This window comes from Ovis aries, chromosome 15 (assembly GCF_016772045.2).
Source record: "Ovis aries strain OAR_USU_Benz2616 breed Rambouillet chromosome 15, ARS-UI_Ramb_v3.0, whole genome shotgun sequence".
In the NCBI taxonomy this organism is placed as follows: Eukaryota; Metazoa; Chordata; class Mammalia; order Artiodactyla; family Bovidae; genus Ovis; species Ovis aries.
This window is the reverse complement of record NC_056068.1, coordinates 41,945,555-41,961,198: the sequence shown is the minus strand read 5'-3', so window position 1 is coordinate 41,961,198 and position 15,644 is coordinate 41,945,555. Positions and strand designations below refer to the sequence as shown.

The 15,644-nt window shown below is 43.7% G+C and overlaps 1 long non-coding RNA gene across 2 annotated transcripts in view; it reads left to right on the top strand.

Moving 5' to 3' along the window:
• The window catches only part of LOC121816690 (uncharacterized), a 91,716-nt gene extending 77,968 nt beyond the window's left edge, over positions 1–13,748 (top strand). Inside the window, exons 3-4 of one of the 2 annotated variants that reach the window (XR_009596630.1) lie at positions 5,881–5,973; positions 13,420–13,748. This is a non-coding gene — a long non-coding RNA (uncharacterized LOC121816690). Of the gene's footprint in view, positions 1–5,880; positions 5,974–10,243; positions 10,293–13,419 lie in introns of those variants that run through there. The other variant, XR_009596629.1, reaches the window with a different exon arrangement.
• The last annotated feature ends 1,896 nt before the right edge of the window (positions 13,749–15,644 follow it).

Here is a 15,644-nt window from a genome sequence, read left to right as displayed (position 1 = left end):
TGCACACGACTGACCGACTTCACTTTTACTTTTCACTTTCATGCATTGGAGAAGGAAATGGCAACCCACTCCAGTGTTCTTGCCTGGAGAATCCCAGGGACAGGGGAGCCTGGTGGGCTACCGTCTATGGGGTCACACAGAGTCAGACACGACTGAAGTGACTTAGCAGCAGCAGCAGCAGCATTCAAAGAAAACACTTTTGACTGTTGATTTTTCTCTATTGCATGTCTTTTTTCTATTTCATTGATTTCTGCTCTTTATTCTTCCCTTCTGTTTGTTAGGGGTGGGAGTTAATTTGCTGTTCCTTTTCTGAAAGTTTTTGAGTTGGACGTTTACATCACTGGTGTTCAACCTTATTTATATTTTAATATATAGATTTAGTAGCTTCCCCGATTGCTCAGTGGGTAAAGAATGTGCCTGCAATTCAGGAGACATAGGATCCCTGGGTCGGGAAGATGTCCTGGAGAAGGGAATGGCAACCCACTCCAGTATTCCTGCCTGGAAAATCCCATGGTCAGAGGATCCTGGTGGGCTACAGTCCAAAGGGTTGCAAAGAGTGGGAAACAACTGAGCGACTAAGCATGCACGCTATATATACATTTAACGGTACCGGTTTTCTTCCAGGCACAGCTTCAGCCGTGCTGTTGGCCACACCACCTCCCTTCTCCCATACATCAAGTAGTGAAAGGCTCCTAGCTGGTGAAAGTGCAGGATGGAACCTGCAGGGAGCTCTGAGTCACTGTTTGGAGGAAAGCCATTCAGGAGAGTTGCCTGACCTGCACCAGCTTGTGATTTAAGCAAGAAATATAACTTTGATGTGTTGAACTAAGTTTTGTTTGTTTTGAATAGGTTTGCCATAGTCTGACTTATCTTGGCTAATGCAAGAGGGCCTGCATTGGTCTATATTAAAGAAGACTTCTTCTCTTTGATTTTTCCAAATTATACATACTATGAGAGGGCTTCCTTTGTGGCTCAGCTGGTAAAGAGTCCGCCTGCAATGCAGGAGACCAGGGTCTGATCCCTGGGTTGGGAAGATCCCCTGGAGAAGGGAAAGGCTACCCACTCCAGTATTCTGGCCTGGAGAATTCCATGGACTGTATAGTCCACGGGGTGGCAAAAAGTGGGACACGACTGAGCGACTTTCACTTTCACGTACTATGAGATTGTTGTTATAGGAGGTTTTTCCTGAATATGTAGGGGTACTGGTGGGGTATTACGGGACAGAACACTATAGGAAACAGCTTTACATTGAATATGTCCCCCTCTTCATCCCATAGGAAATTTTTCATTGTTTCTCTCTTTGACTTGGTCCTGCCCCATAGCCAGGTTTTGGGTTCCCTTCTCTACTTAAGCTCTTTCTTCACAGTTCATATTTTTTCTTCTTCCCATCCTTCCTATTCCAAAGCACCTCAAAACTCTCCAGTTTTTGCATATAGCTTTTCCTTATCTTGGATAAAATAAAATTCCTAGTGTTCTCTCTACTGACCAAAGCACACCCAGAGTTCTGGGATGGAAACGGGGCTATGAGTAGTGTGTTGAAGAATCGGGGGTGGGGGGGGAGCTTCCAAGCCAAGAGGTTTTTTTCTGCAGAACTCAGAGTTGTGTTAAAAAAATTTTCCTGCCACTTTTTTCCTATTCTTTGGGTTTTTATTTATTTCACTTCTTTCATTTTTCACATAGTTGAAATCATGCTCTGTGCTGTACTTTTATAACATAATTTCTATCATAAGCATTTACTATATGATCTTGGCAAGTACCTTTTTTACAGTCACACTTCTTCCTATTTAAAATCACAGTTATCAGTCCCAAGGTGTATAAAAAGGACAAAGCAGCATCCTGAAATCACACCCACTGGATGGAGAGCATTTTATACACTGGGCTACGTGACTTCGTCTTCCGACAGTTGGACTGAAAGAAGAGTATTCAGAAAGTCTGTGGAGTGACTGATTGGACAGAGCTGTCCCTTATCATACTGTAACTGAGCCATGGTTCGGGCTGGATAGCTTGGGGTCCTGGGAATCAGGACTGCCAGGCTCAGATGCAACTGAATGTGTCTGGAGCGGTTGTGGGGAGGGGTCAGGAGCAGTCTGCTCTCAGAAGGGTCTAGGAATCACTTGGAAAGGGTCCAGCCTGTGCACATTGCTCCTCTTGCCCTGCCTGTCCTCAGACTGAGGGGTTATAATGGAAAGTGAATAAAATCAGGGCTGCTTTGCTGATTTCGGTGGGAATATTGGGCCACCTTGCTTTGTGTTCTCTGTAATAGTGACCCATGGAGGACAGCGAGGGGATGGTGGGAGGTATTCTTCCTTCTCATGGTGTATAACCCTGGGGACAGATTGCATACAGCTACGAGCCATGAGTGGACCAAACTACGTTGGTCTGGAAAAGGAGGGTCAGAAGCCCTTCAGGCTGCCACAAAAATGGGCCATGATTTCAATATTTAGCCTGACTGGGTACCCGTCACCAGTTAACACAAAGGCTAGAAGTCAGAAAGAGGCCAGAGGGCCAAGTGGTAACCCTTAGCACTGTTCTCAGATCCTCAACTGAGGAAGACAGAGAAGCTAGAGGGACAGGAGGGCTCAGCCAGGTGCCTTGAGTTCATAGAGTTCATAGGAAGCCCTGCGGGCCAGGTTAGAGACAGGAAAACTCTATGCTAAGAGTAACACCTGCCAATGGGCTCAGAGGCATCTGAAGATGTAGGCTAGAACCATGAGGAAAAGGGCCTACAGGACCAAAGGAGCTGGTCAGGTAATAGAAGACAAGTAAGATGACCTGGAATCTGCCTTTATTGGAGGCTTTGCATGTGATTGGTGTGAATGCTTTTTTACCTTCCCTGTTCAGGCCCAGGGAGGTGACATCCTGATGGTACCAGCCCTTGTTTATCATACAGATCCTCATGGTTCCCTGCACCCTGCTTACATCTTGGTAAATAGTCCCTCTATTAAATTATCTATTAAATCAGTTCTCCCAATGTGAATGTAGTATCTGTTTGCTTCTGACCCTACTGATATAGAAACAATTTTGTTGATGGCTCTGGAGAGGACCCCTGGAATTCTAGGTCTCAGCAGCCAACTGATGGAGGATGGGATTTAAATGGTGGACACCTAAAGGAGAAAGGTAAGGTCAGAGACTGTGACTTCATTGACGTACTTCAGAGATCCCTGGTAGGAATGGAATTTGACAGTGCATTTGGGCCTAAGTCATTGGGATGGATAGAGATGAGACAGATCTGATTTGAATCAGTGGGGTAGGGTAGTGGTATTAGGAGGCAGGACCATTAATATCACCGGATCTTATTCCACTGCTCTCTGGAGAAGGACTGAGTACAAGTTAAGACCCTTAAAGCTAGAGCCCACTGAAGCAGGAGTAGGGTGGGGTGGGACCTGGCCTTGGAGGGCCTGCACAGGGTCTGGCCCCTCTAGAACTTTGGCAGAAGGAACCAAGATCCTTACAAAGCAATATGGGGAGGAAATTCTTCCCCACTGACTTCCAGAATATACTCACATGGAAGGAATGTTTGAGAGAGAATTGGAAACTTCCGGAAAACACAGGGTTTGGGGATGATGGGCATGAGGAATTTAAAAATAGGTTTATTTATAAATAAATTATTCATAAATGCTGGAAAAGTGACAGGATCTGGAAAAGTTAATTTGAAAACATCAGCACCCTGGAGCACTAAATCTGGTTTTATTTACCCAGGCCATGTGGTACTGCGTAACCTTTACAGAATGTTCAATCATGAATACGGGGCAGAAATAAAATGGGAGAATATGACTCAGGTATTGTTCTCCTAAATTCTCCCAGGGCCTTTGCATGTACTGTTTCCAATGTGTGGAACCTGGAAGGAGGTCAGTTTTTCTTGTTGTATTCTGTTGTATACTTCTCTTTCTGGCACTGTCCCTGTTGAATTGATGTGTTTCAGTGGTCCTTTGATTAATGTCCTGTCTTGCTAAATAGCTGTAACCTCCATGAAGGCAAGAACTGTTCTGCTGACTGTTGTTGCTCAAGGGCCTAGGGCCTGACCCCTGCTGGATACTCCATAGGTATTTCATGGATGACTGCCTGAAGGACTTTTAGAACATGTTCCCAAGTAAGAACAAGTGAACCACAGCACATAATTCTGCTAACCTTGGGCTGTGTGTGTGTGTGTGTGACTGTGCTGGGTCTTCGTTGCTGTGCACGAGCTTTCTCTAGTTGTGGCCAAGTGAGGCTACTGCAGCGGCTTCTCTTGTTGCAGAGCATGGGCTTTAGATGCGCAGGCTCAGTAGTTGCGACTCATGGGCTGTAGAGCTCGGGCTCAGGAGTTGTGGCCCACGGGCTTAGATGCTCTGTGGCATGTGAGATCTTCCTGGACCAGGGATCAAACCATGTCCCCTACACTGGCAGGTGGATTCTTTAACACTGAGCCTCCAGGAATATCCCTAACCTCAGGCTCCTATTTCATTGTTCTGTGTAAAGACCTTTTTCTGACACCACACTAGCATGCTGGGAGCATTGACACCAGATTCAGCATGGTGACGGCCCACATTAGGACTTCATGAGGAAGGGTAGTGAAGACTTCTTAAGTCAGTCAGAATCCTGCCCTCACAGAACAAAAGACACACGACTCCTTTGATTTCCCTGAAATTGTCAAAAAGTTTGTTCTTACCTCAGAGGTCTTGCATCTCAGAGTGGTTGCCACTACTATGCAAATACCACGGTGCACTGACTCCAACTTGGAGAAGTTCTGGGTGGTGATATCTGAACTGTACTGCACTCTTCCCTGCTGTCTTTGATGGGAGATTTTAGGCCTGGTGTAATCAAGTTAATCACAAAATCTAAGGCAGTTATATTTGAATGTTACAGAGCTGCTCAGTGTGGCCAACAGGAGGTAAGTGGGAGTGTGATATGGTGCTTCATTAAAAGACATTTGGGATGTGCTGTATAGCACAGAGCACTATATTCAATATTTTACAATATCTATAATGGAAAACAACCATATAGCTGACATCAGTGCAGCAACTGTCTTTCAATGACTGGCTTCTTTCACTTAGCATCATGTCCTAAGGTTCATCCATGTTGTCACATATTACAGGATTTCCTTGTTTCCTAAGGCGGAATAATCTTTATTGTATGGATATATCATATTTTCTTTGTTTGTTCATCCATCAATAGACATTTAGGTTGCATCCTCATCTTCCTATTGTGAACAGTGCTACAGTGAAGATGGAGTGCTAATATCTCTTTGAGATCCTGATTTCAGTACTTTTGGATAACTGCAGAAGTGGGGTTGCTGGATCATATGGTAATACAACTCAATAGCAAAATAACACCCTAATTACCCAGTTTTAAAATGGGCTAAACACTTGAATAGACACTTCTTTGAAGAAGACATACAGATGGGTAACAGGTAATTGAAAAGATATTCAACATCATTAATCATTAGGGAAATGCAAATAAAAATCACAATGAGATATTACTTCATATTTGTTAGGATGGTTATTATCAAGAAAACAAAAGACAAATGTTGGCAAGGATGTGTATACACTGCTGGTGGTAATGCAAAATGGTATATCCGCTGTAAATAGTATGGAGGTTCCTCAAAAAATTAAAAATAGACCTACCATATGGTCCTTCCTCCCTCTTGCTTCATGAAACATGGAGGTGATGATTGAAGATATATTTGTAAGCTTTTCTTAGCAGAGGACATGTGTGCCTGCATGCTAAATTGCTTTAGTTATGTTGGACTTTTTGTGAGCCTATTAACTGTAGCCTGCCAGGCTCCTCTGTCCATGGGATTCTCCAGGCAAGAATACTGGAGGGGGTTACCATGCTCTCCTCCAGGGGATCCTCCTGACTCAGGGATTGAACCCATGTCTTTTATGTCTTCTGTATTGACAGGTAGGTTCTTTACCAGTAGCACCGCATGGGAAGCCCTAGCAAAAGAAGGGTGACTGCTCGTTCCCACAAGGATGAGTTCACACTTGAGGTCAGGTAAGCTGGTGACTGGTTCAAGTGGGGTTTGTCTGGAATATGACTGTAGATGGGAACTATGCAGATGGGCCAGTTTTGGGGAACAGTTGACAGGTAATAGATACCAGTGACTTCCAACTGCAGGAGTCTGAGGATCTGTGAAATGTCTGTAATTCCCAACTCTGGACTATTTACTGAAGGGAAGAGAAAGAAATTTTTCTCTTATTTATCTCATTGCTATTTTAGGTTACCCTCAGCTGAATCTAATTCCCACTAATATATTTAAGAACACTCAGTTATTGGTAAACCACAAGCTTTTGCAATGATCATTTAGAAAGGATCTGGACGTTAACATATGTCACTGAAAATTTATCTGGCTCAAGTGGGGTTTGTCTGGAATATGATTGTAGATGGGAACAATCAGATGGGTCAGTTTTGGGGAACAGTTGACAGGTAATAGATACCAGTGACTTCCAATTGCTTTGTTCCTCTTTTTCAAAGACTCACCCTTTAGACAAATCATGAGCCATGGGGACTTTTGCCCACCCTGAGCTGCTCTGGGCTTGTCCGGTGTTCTCTCCAAGCTGCCTAAGGATTTCTGGGTGGAGTTTCTGACTCGCAGTGACCTTTGTGTTCTCATTCCTTGAGGCGTGTGGAATCTCTCTCCTCTGGCAGCCACCCTCCCTTCTTTCCCGAGTCCTTCCAGTCTGGAGCTCAACTCTTCCTTCTTTGTTCCCTCACAGCCCCTCTTAAACCACTTTGCCCGAAAGTGTGGGGATAGTCAAATGGTTGATAAACAGCCATTTGCCCTGGACCTGTTTACACTCAATGGCTCAAAGAAACAGTGGAGTTGTGAAATAACAGTTTTTAAAAAATTCAATTTTGGAGGTTTTTTAAACAATTTTTTTATTGTAGTAAAACATATAAAACATAAATTTACCCACTGTAACATGAACAATGCTGTATACATTTCAGTGGCATCAATTACATTCACAATGTTGCACAATCATCACAATTTTTGGATTTTTGATTTCCCGAATCAAAATCTTATGCACAGTCCTCCTCGCTCACTCAGAGGTGTCATTATCCTCAGTGAGATCATAGTGAGGCTCATTCTTAAATAATCAAAATTCAGGGTCTGGAAAAATGTCTGTGCTTCTCACTTGTACAACGTAAACTGCTCCCATTCCTCCCTGGTAGAATCCACAGAGCTGAGGATGGATTGGGTGTTGACTATACTATAAGGACTGAGGGTGGCCAAGAGCCTGGAAGCAGGCACTGGGGGACAGGACAGCTCCAGGCTCTTGCTTCTGCTTCAACCTTTGACCTTTGATCTTATTGTTCATTAAATGGTTGGGCGGGCAGTTCTGAATCAGGCATTCAAGGGTTGAAAAGAGGATGGCCTGGGTGTGTGTGTGTGTGTGTGTAGGGGCAATGAGGGAAGACTGCATCTTTAGGAGACAGAGGTCATAACCTCATTTGAGGCTCTGCTCTGCTCATGTGTGTGCGTGTGTGTGTGTGTGTGTAGGGACCTGTGTGTGTGTGTGTGTGTGTATAGGGGCCTGGGTGTGTGTGTGTGTGTGTGTGTGGCAATGAGGGAAGACTGCATCTTTAGGAGATAGAGGTCATAACCTCATTTGAGGCTCTGCTCTGCTCATGTATGTGTGTGTGTGTGTGTATGTGTGTGTAGGGGCCTGTGTGTGTGTGTGTGTGTGTGTGTGTGTGTAGGGGCCTGGGTGTGTGTGTGTGTGTGTGTAGGGGCCTGGGTGTGTGTGTGTGTGTGTAGGGGCCTGGGTGTGTGTGTGTGTGTGTGTGTGGCAATGAGGGAAGACTGCATCTTCAGGAGACAGAGGTCATAACCTCATTTGAGGCTCTGCTCTGCTCATGTATGTGTGTGTGTGTGTGTGTGTGTGTGTAGGGGCCTGGGTGTGTGTGGGTGTGTGTAGGGGCCTGGGTGTGTGTGTGTGGGTGTGTGGGTGTGTGTAGGGCAATGAGGGAAGTCTGCATCTTCAGGAGACAGAGGTCATAACCTCATTTGAGGCTCCTCTCTGTTCATTTTCCTCTCTTCCCTCCCAGATGATTCTGAAGGGCTACAGTTATGCTAGATTTTGACACCTGAATTTCAAATTATGAAGTAGGAGATGAAAGGAGTTTGGGGCAGATAATTTGGGGTGTTCAGACAATGACTTAAATGTGCAAGATGTTTGAGGCTGTGATTCCTGTCTATAGGAGTCCACCGGCAGAGTCTCACCAGGTGGTACAATGGTTAGGCTGATGGTAGGGTCTGGAGAGTATGAAAAACACAGAGACATGGGAATGAGCTGGAGCTACAGCCCAGCATGGTCTTGTGCAGAGGCCTGGAGGGAAGGCAGAGACAACAGGCCATTCTTAGATCCGGAGGAGGACTGCTAATCCCTAGGCTTCCATTCAATTACAGGGACCATGTGCCCAGGTGGGTCTGGGGAACAACAGCCGCTGACTACCGAGCAGGTGTTCTGTGGGCTTGCGGTCTTGGCCGTGGGCCCCAAGCCTCGGGTCCCCAGCCACTGGCCCTCTTCACTCCAGTCCAGAGAGGAGTGACTGGGAGATGCTAAGCCCAAGGTCCCCAGTCACCCCGAGTGCACGTGCCCTGGGTCTAGACCTAGCTCTCACTCACACTAATTTTCAGAGTGCTCAGGTTTGTCGCTTTCCTTTCTATATTCCAATTCAGGAAGAAGGAACTGGCTGTTAACTGTAAGGGTAGAGTCCTATCTGACTCTAGCTTGCTTACAGCTGATTGGCCACACAGAAGTCAAACATTGCTGGGGAGGAGGGAGTTCCTGGTGGCCTAGTGGTTAGGATTCCAAGCTTTCACTGCAATGTCCCCAGGTTCATTCCCTGGTTGGGGAACTGAGATCCACTGCATGCTAGGTACCAAAAGAAAAAATTCCTGGGGAGGGAATTGAACCTCCCACTGGAGTGGCAAGGCAGGTCGGGGAAGGCTGTACCCGCAGTTATGCCACAGTATCAGTGTGGGCCACGATGCCCTTCCACACTGGAGCCAGGAACACTGCCCCAGGCACGTTTCTTCCAGCTGCCAGTTGCTCCTGATGGACCTGTTTCTGTCCTGTTGTTAGATCATATGCCGTGATTTCAGTCCATTCAATTAGTAGAAGGCCCTGGGGCACTTTACTTTAAAAACTGGATATATTTGCTGAGATTCTGCAAAGCACTCTCAGAAGCAGAACCCTCTCTTATTGTCTCCTTGGGGAGATCTATGCTTCTGCAGTTCAGGGAAGAGTTGTTCATTTTCTGAGCCGTGTCCTACTCTTTGTGACCCCATGGACTGTAGCCCACCAGGCTCCTCTGTCCCTGGGATTTCCCAGGCAAGAATACTGGAGTGGGTTGCCATTTCCTTCTCCAGGGAATATTTCCAACCCAGGGATCGAACCTGCGTCTCCTGCATTGGTAAGCGGGTTCTTCACCACTGAGCCACCAGGGAAGCCCTCAGGAGACAGTAAAAGGAAACAGAGAAAGTGGTTATTTGGAGGCTGCCATGCCATCTTAGTGGAGAAGGCGATGGCACTCCAGTCCAGTACTCTTCCCTGGAAAATCCCATGGATGGAGGAGCCTGGTCGGCTGCAGTCCATGGGGTTGCGAAGAGTCGGACACGACTGAGCGACTTCAATTTCACTTTTCACTTTCATGCATTGGAGAAAGAAATGGCAACCCACTCTAGTGTTCTTGCCTGGAGAATCCCAGGGACAGGGGAGCCTGGTGGACTGCTGTCTATGGGGTCGCACAGAGTTGGACATGACTGAAGTGACTTAGCAGCATGCCATCTTAGATGTGCCTGTGTGCATTGTAGAACATTTACCCAGAGTGGGGTGTTAGTAGGAGCCTGGGGGATGATGCACAGACCCCAAACACCTCTGGGCTTCCAAAAATGCTCAAATAACCCCACCTGCCAATGGTATCAGGAGTCAGAGCACTCTGGGAGGTAACTGACAACTCTGAGCCCAGTGCTCTCTAAAGTGTTCAGGTCTGGATGATTGGAGGGAAGTGCAGGTTGGAGGAGAGGGCTCAAGACGTCTCCTTCTGGTGGCTGAAGCCTGGAGGAGACACTGGTGGTGCTGCTGGGGGAAGACGGTGGGGCAGGGGAGGCGGTTTTGTCGGCAGCGACAAGTTTGGTTTTCACATTGAACTGAGGCTACAAGAGGAATGGATTAAATCAGTGGTCTTCAAAGTGTAGTGTTTAGGATGGATGATGCAATGGGATATAAAAGAAAAATTTAAACTTGTTCTTAAACAGACATACCATGAGGATATCATGGCTTCTGTTCCAGATCACCATAATAAGGCAAGTATCACAGTAAAGTGAGTCACAAGAATTTTTTGGTTTCTCAGTGCATATAAAAGTTGTGTTTATGTTATACTGTAGTTGGGACTTCCCTGATGGTCCAGTGGCTAAGACTCCACGTTCCCAGTGCAGCCCAGGGCCCAGGTTCAATCCCTGATCAGGGCACTAGATCCTATATGCTGCAACTAAAATGTCCAGCATGCTTCAACTAAGACCTGGCACTGTCAAATAAATAAATGAAAATAACTATTAAAAAGTATATGTTATAGTTACTTAAGTGTATAATAGCATTATGTCTTAAAAATAATATACATACCTTAATTAAAAAATATGAGACAAAAATTACAACAGTAACATCAAAGATTACTAATCATAGATCACCATAACAAATACAATAATGAAAAAAATTTGAAATATCTCGAGATTTTCCAAAACGTGACAGAGACATGAAGTGAGCAAATGCTGTTGGAAAATGCTTCTAGTAGACTTGCTCAACACAAGGTCACCACAAAACTTCAACTTGTTAAAAATGCAAATTTGCTAAGTGCAATAAAGTGAAGCAGAATAAAATGAGGTATTTCTGCTTTAGCGTACAAATAAATAAAAAAGTCGAGTTCCCCAATACTTTCTGTATGGATTGATAAGGCATGCTTCCTCAACACTTTTGTCACGGATCCATGTCATGTATCCTAGTAGAGTCCCCAGGGAAAGAAGGGGAGGGGGTGGCAGTGATACCCTCACTGGTTCAGTTACTTTCAAGTGAATCGTGTAGCCCAGGTTAGATAGATTACATCACCTATCATTTAACTAATGCTTACAAAAGGGACAAGTGGGTTGAAAAGGTTCTGGCAAAGAAATCCAAAGACTGAAAATGCAGTTGGCCTTCTGTACCTGTGGGTTCTGTGTTGGCAGACTCAACCAACTGCGAATGGAAAATACTTTTTAAAATTTCCAGAAAGTTCCAAAAAAGCAGAACTTGAATTTGCAGTGTGCCTGGCAATGATTTACATAGTATTTATATAGTATTTGGTATTGTAAGTAATCTAGAGAAGATTTAAAGTATTTCGAGGATGGTGCATAGGTTATATATGCAGATATGCCATTTTATATAAGGGATTAGAGCATCTGTGGGTTTTAGTATCTGTGCAGGTACTGGAAGGGGCACTGTAATATGGATAGTGCAAGCAAAAGCGAACTCAGAAAAAAATGGCAGAGCTAACAATTTCCTACTCTTTGTATGAGATTTGTTATGATGATATCTTTGACATGGAAGTCTATCAGAAAAAAAAGTTTAAATTTGTTAAAAAAAAATTCAAAACATGGATTTATATCACTACAGTTAACAACCAGCCTAAGGGTATATTGGACCTTGAGGTATTAGCTGATAATAATATAAATATGCCATCATGATGAGCAAGATACGTGCATTCTATACACCCAGAGTGTGAAGACAAAACTCTACAATTTTTTCCAAGTCATGTGATGCTTAGTTGTGTATTTTTATGAACTATTATTAAATGTAATAAATATGTCTAGAAATCCCATTTGAGTAAAATCTCTTTTATTTAATAAAATCTTTTATATTTAATAGTAGAAGACAAAATGTCAGTCAATATCACTGGGAGAAAACTACTGTTCTATTTGCCATGGTTAAAGTGACTGAAGTGGTACAGAGAGAAGATGGCAACACATAAAAGTGCATTCTGTTGAAAAACACATTATCAGATATTTGAGAAAGGTTTAGAACACATGGCAGTTGGCTATATGATCGTATATGCCAGTTGCTAACATGTTGCACTTCAGTCTTTTCAATGATGGCATTAATAAGGGAATACTTTTTGTGCTCTACTAAAGAAAAAAATGTGTTTATAATGTGAATGATATATCTAGTATAATATGCTGTAGTTTTTTTGTGTAAGAGTAACCACCAATGGAGTGGCTGCCCAGACTGGAATACTATGGATTGGGGGCAGGAAGGGACTCCATATGAAACTCATCAATGGCATCATTTACTTACAAATTGCAACAATATAGAAATTGAAGTTAGAAGAGCCAAAATGTAGGATGTGGATAATATGGTTAATTTGAAAAAAATTAAATACAGTAGAATCTTTACAATAATTTATAATGGGATATGGATGAGACTATAAATATTTTTAATATTAGTCAAGGTTTACTGATCATCCCAAGGGAAAGAACTTAAAAGTTGTAGAATTAAAAGATGTGTTTCTTTAAGAAGAGGGCAATTGGACTTCCCTGGTGGTACAGTGAATAAGAATCCACTGGGGACATGGGCTAAATCCCTAGTCTGGGAAGATTCCACATGCCATGGACAACTAAAGCTTTTGTATCACAACTACTGAGCTCTAGAGCCAGAGAGCCACAGCTAATGAGCCTCTGGCTGAAGCCCTCGAATCCTAGAGCCTGCCTGCTGCTAATCCTGAAGCCTGTGTGCCTAAGAGCCTGTGGTCCTCAAGGAAGAGTGGCCCCTGCTCACTGCAGCTAGTGAAAGCCCTTGCACAGAAATGAAGATCCTGTGCAACGAAAAACAAATAATAATAAAAAAGGAAAAAAACAGTTATTTCAAATTTCCTGGCCTCTTGCTTGTGACTGTCTGTGTGTGTGAGCTCACATGGAAGCACACACACATCCCCACACCCACTTCCCCCTGCACACACACATATATATACACACACACAATGTATCCCTTCAGGTAAAGGTGATGTTTTGGGAATTAATATGACTGTGGTTTAAAATAATCACGTTATGGGGAAAGCACTTTGAAAACTGATGTTTGGAACTGTTTCTATTATTATGTGATTTTAATGCCAAAATGAAGTGTCTATTGCCAACTATAGAGACTAGCATAGCCATAGCCTTCAAAATTAAGAAGTACACTTTTAAAACCCATTTTGCATTCTTCCAAATGAAGAGTTTCTGGAGTTTAAAAAATCCCATTATTAAAAATATCCACAGAAACAACTGATGAAAATGAAACGGCTTCTAAAACATCAACCAGCTTATACTGGTTTTTGCCTCCCCAACTAGACTGTTGAAACAGCACCAACTTAAACTGATTCTGCTTCCTTCAAATAAGTTCATCAATCAAACCTTGACTTATTTTACAGAGACAACAGTGCAAGATGGGAAACCATCTCTCCAGGATGACCCCCAACCAAGAATCTTCAGTCTACAGAACTCAAAGAATTGAAAGGTTGCCACTGGAACCCTTAACAAAGCAAAGGACGAAGTCATTCAATAAGGAAAACCTGGCTTCCAGTAGCATGACTAGCTTATATGTTCTGATTCAAGATTAGCCAATCAGCTTCCAAGTTTGAAATTCCCCTAACCCCTTAAATTTTACACCAACCCTGGATCATGGAGACAGATTTGAGAGCTTTGTCTCCTGTCTCTCTTCTGGTCAACCTCACAATAAAGATTTTTTCCCCTCTCAAAACCAGTGACATATTATTGGCTCCTATACACATCAGGCATTGAACCCTTGCTTGATAACAAAAAGCAAGCAAATGATTCCCATCATTGGGAATGAAGGCTTCATGGACAAAGAAGAGTTTTCTGGAGGAACATCACATTTGCAAAACTGATATTAGATGGAATTTAAGCAGTGAGAATTATGGTTTAATAAGTATAGCAAAAGATAAAATTCTTCTGTTTGGGTGTATTTATCTTTGTGAGGTTTTCGTTTTGCAATAACAGCCATTAGGACTAAGTACTGACATTAATTGAACTTAAAAGCATACTTTCTAGTCTCATAAAATATTAAAGTAAGACTTATTAAAATCATTTTTAATCATGTTGCTTTCACTAAACTGAATTTTGCTAATAACTTTAAAGTAAAGAGGGAAAAGGTATTAAAAATGAAATTATTTAAGATTATTATTTCATCTTTATAAAATCCTTTAGTGGTCTTTGTGAGTGCTCAGTCGCTAAGTTGTGTCTGACTCTTTGTGACCCCCTCGGACTGTAGCCCACAAGGCCCCTCTATCCATGGGATTTCCCAGGCAAGAATTCTGGAGTGGGCTGCCATTTCCTTCTCCAGGGGCTCTTCCTGACCCAGGGATTGAACCCAGGTCTCCTGCACCACAGGGCAATTCTTTACACTGAGTGACCTGGCAAGTGTGCCTGATATATTTATTTAGATACATGTACATAAAACTCACACGTAAATTGTAAATAGCAGGCTAGGACATCGAAGGAATAACACTTGGTACAGGAATAAGATGATGTGAAGGCAGCTGGCACCATCAGGACACTAATGAACAGTTTCATTTCCCCGTGGTGACCAACTTGATGTGAAGAATTACAGGGAGAAAGAGTTGAGAATAGCTCCCAAGCGTGGCCTGCGGAAGTGGGTGGTGGTGCTGTCATGTGGAAGGCTGAAATGTTACCCAACCAAACTTGGGTCCATTCACCAATCTACCAACACCAGGTTGTCAGGAAGTGAAGGGAAGTGCATCATTTGCTGCAAGGCCAAGCAAGGAGTATTAGCGGCTAAGACTCAAAAGACCTGAACTCCCGGATGGATTGCAGGGAAGTGTTTTTAAAGACAGGAAATGGGTCACAGGGTGTGTAAACAGCTCGGGGACAGTCTTCTGAGCCGTGAGATAATTGGGAGTCAACATCATCAATCTTCTGGTTCCAGTTGTTGGAGGTCTATGTGCTTGTTGATCAACATGCAGTTAATGGTTTTCAACTGGTGTGGGTTTCAGTGTCTGCAAAACAGCTCAAGGTTATGGCTCAGATGTTATATATAGCCTTCCATGAGGAGCTAAACATTCTTGAGTTTGTTTTATAGCTAAACTATTATTATTTTATCTTGTCTATTTTCCTCTGTTTCAGCATTTTCTCACTTCTCTGATTAAATCTGCTCCTGGGAACTCAGGGAAGGCCTAGGATGTTAAGTTGTGTCCGGCTCTTGTGACCCATGGACTGTAGGCCTGGCAGGCTCCTCTGTCCATGGGATTCTTTAGGCTAGAACACTGGAGTGGGTTGCCATTTGCTTCTTCAGGGGATCGAGATTCCCCACCCAGGAATTGAGCCCAGGTCTCCTGCACTGCAGGCAGAGTCTACCAACTGAGCTAGGAGGGAAGCCCTAGGATGCTAAAGTCTTCCACAAACAAGAAGCAGGTGGAGGACAGGGAAGGTGGAAGGAGGCTGTTCCTTGGAAGGATCTATAGGATCCTGCTTGGTCACAGAAACACAGGAACAAGAGCAGGTTCTGGCACGTTCCTGGAAGGAAATTAGGAATTTGAGTTTGGACACGTTTTCCCAGGCTTTGGAACCGCTGGTGGACATGTGTCCAGTAAGTTGGATAGACCATTTGCAGCTCTGG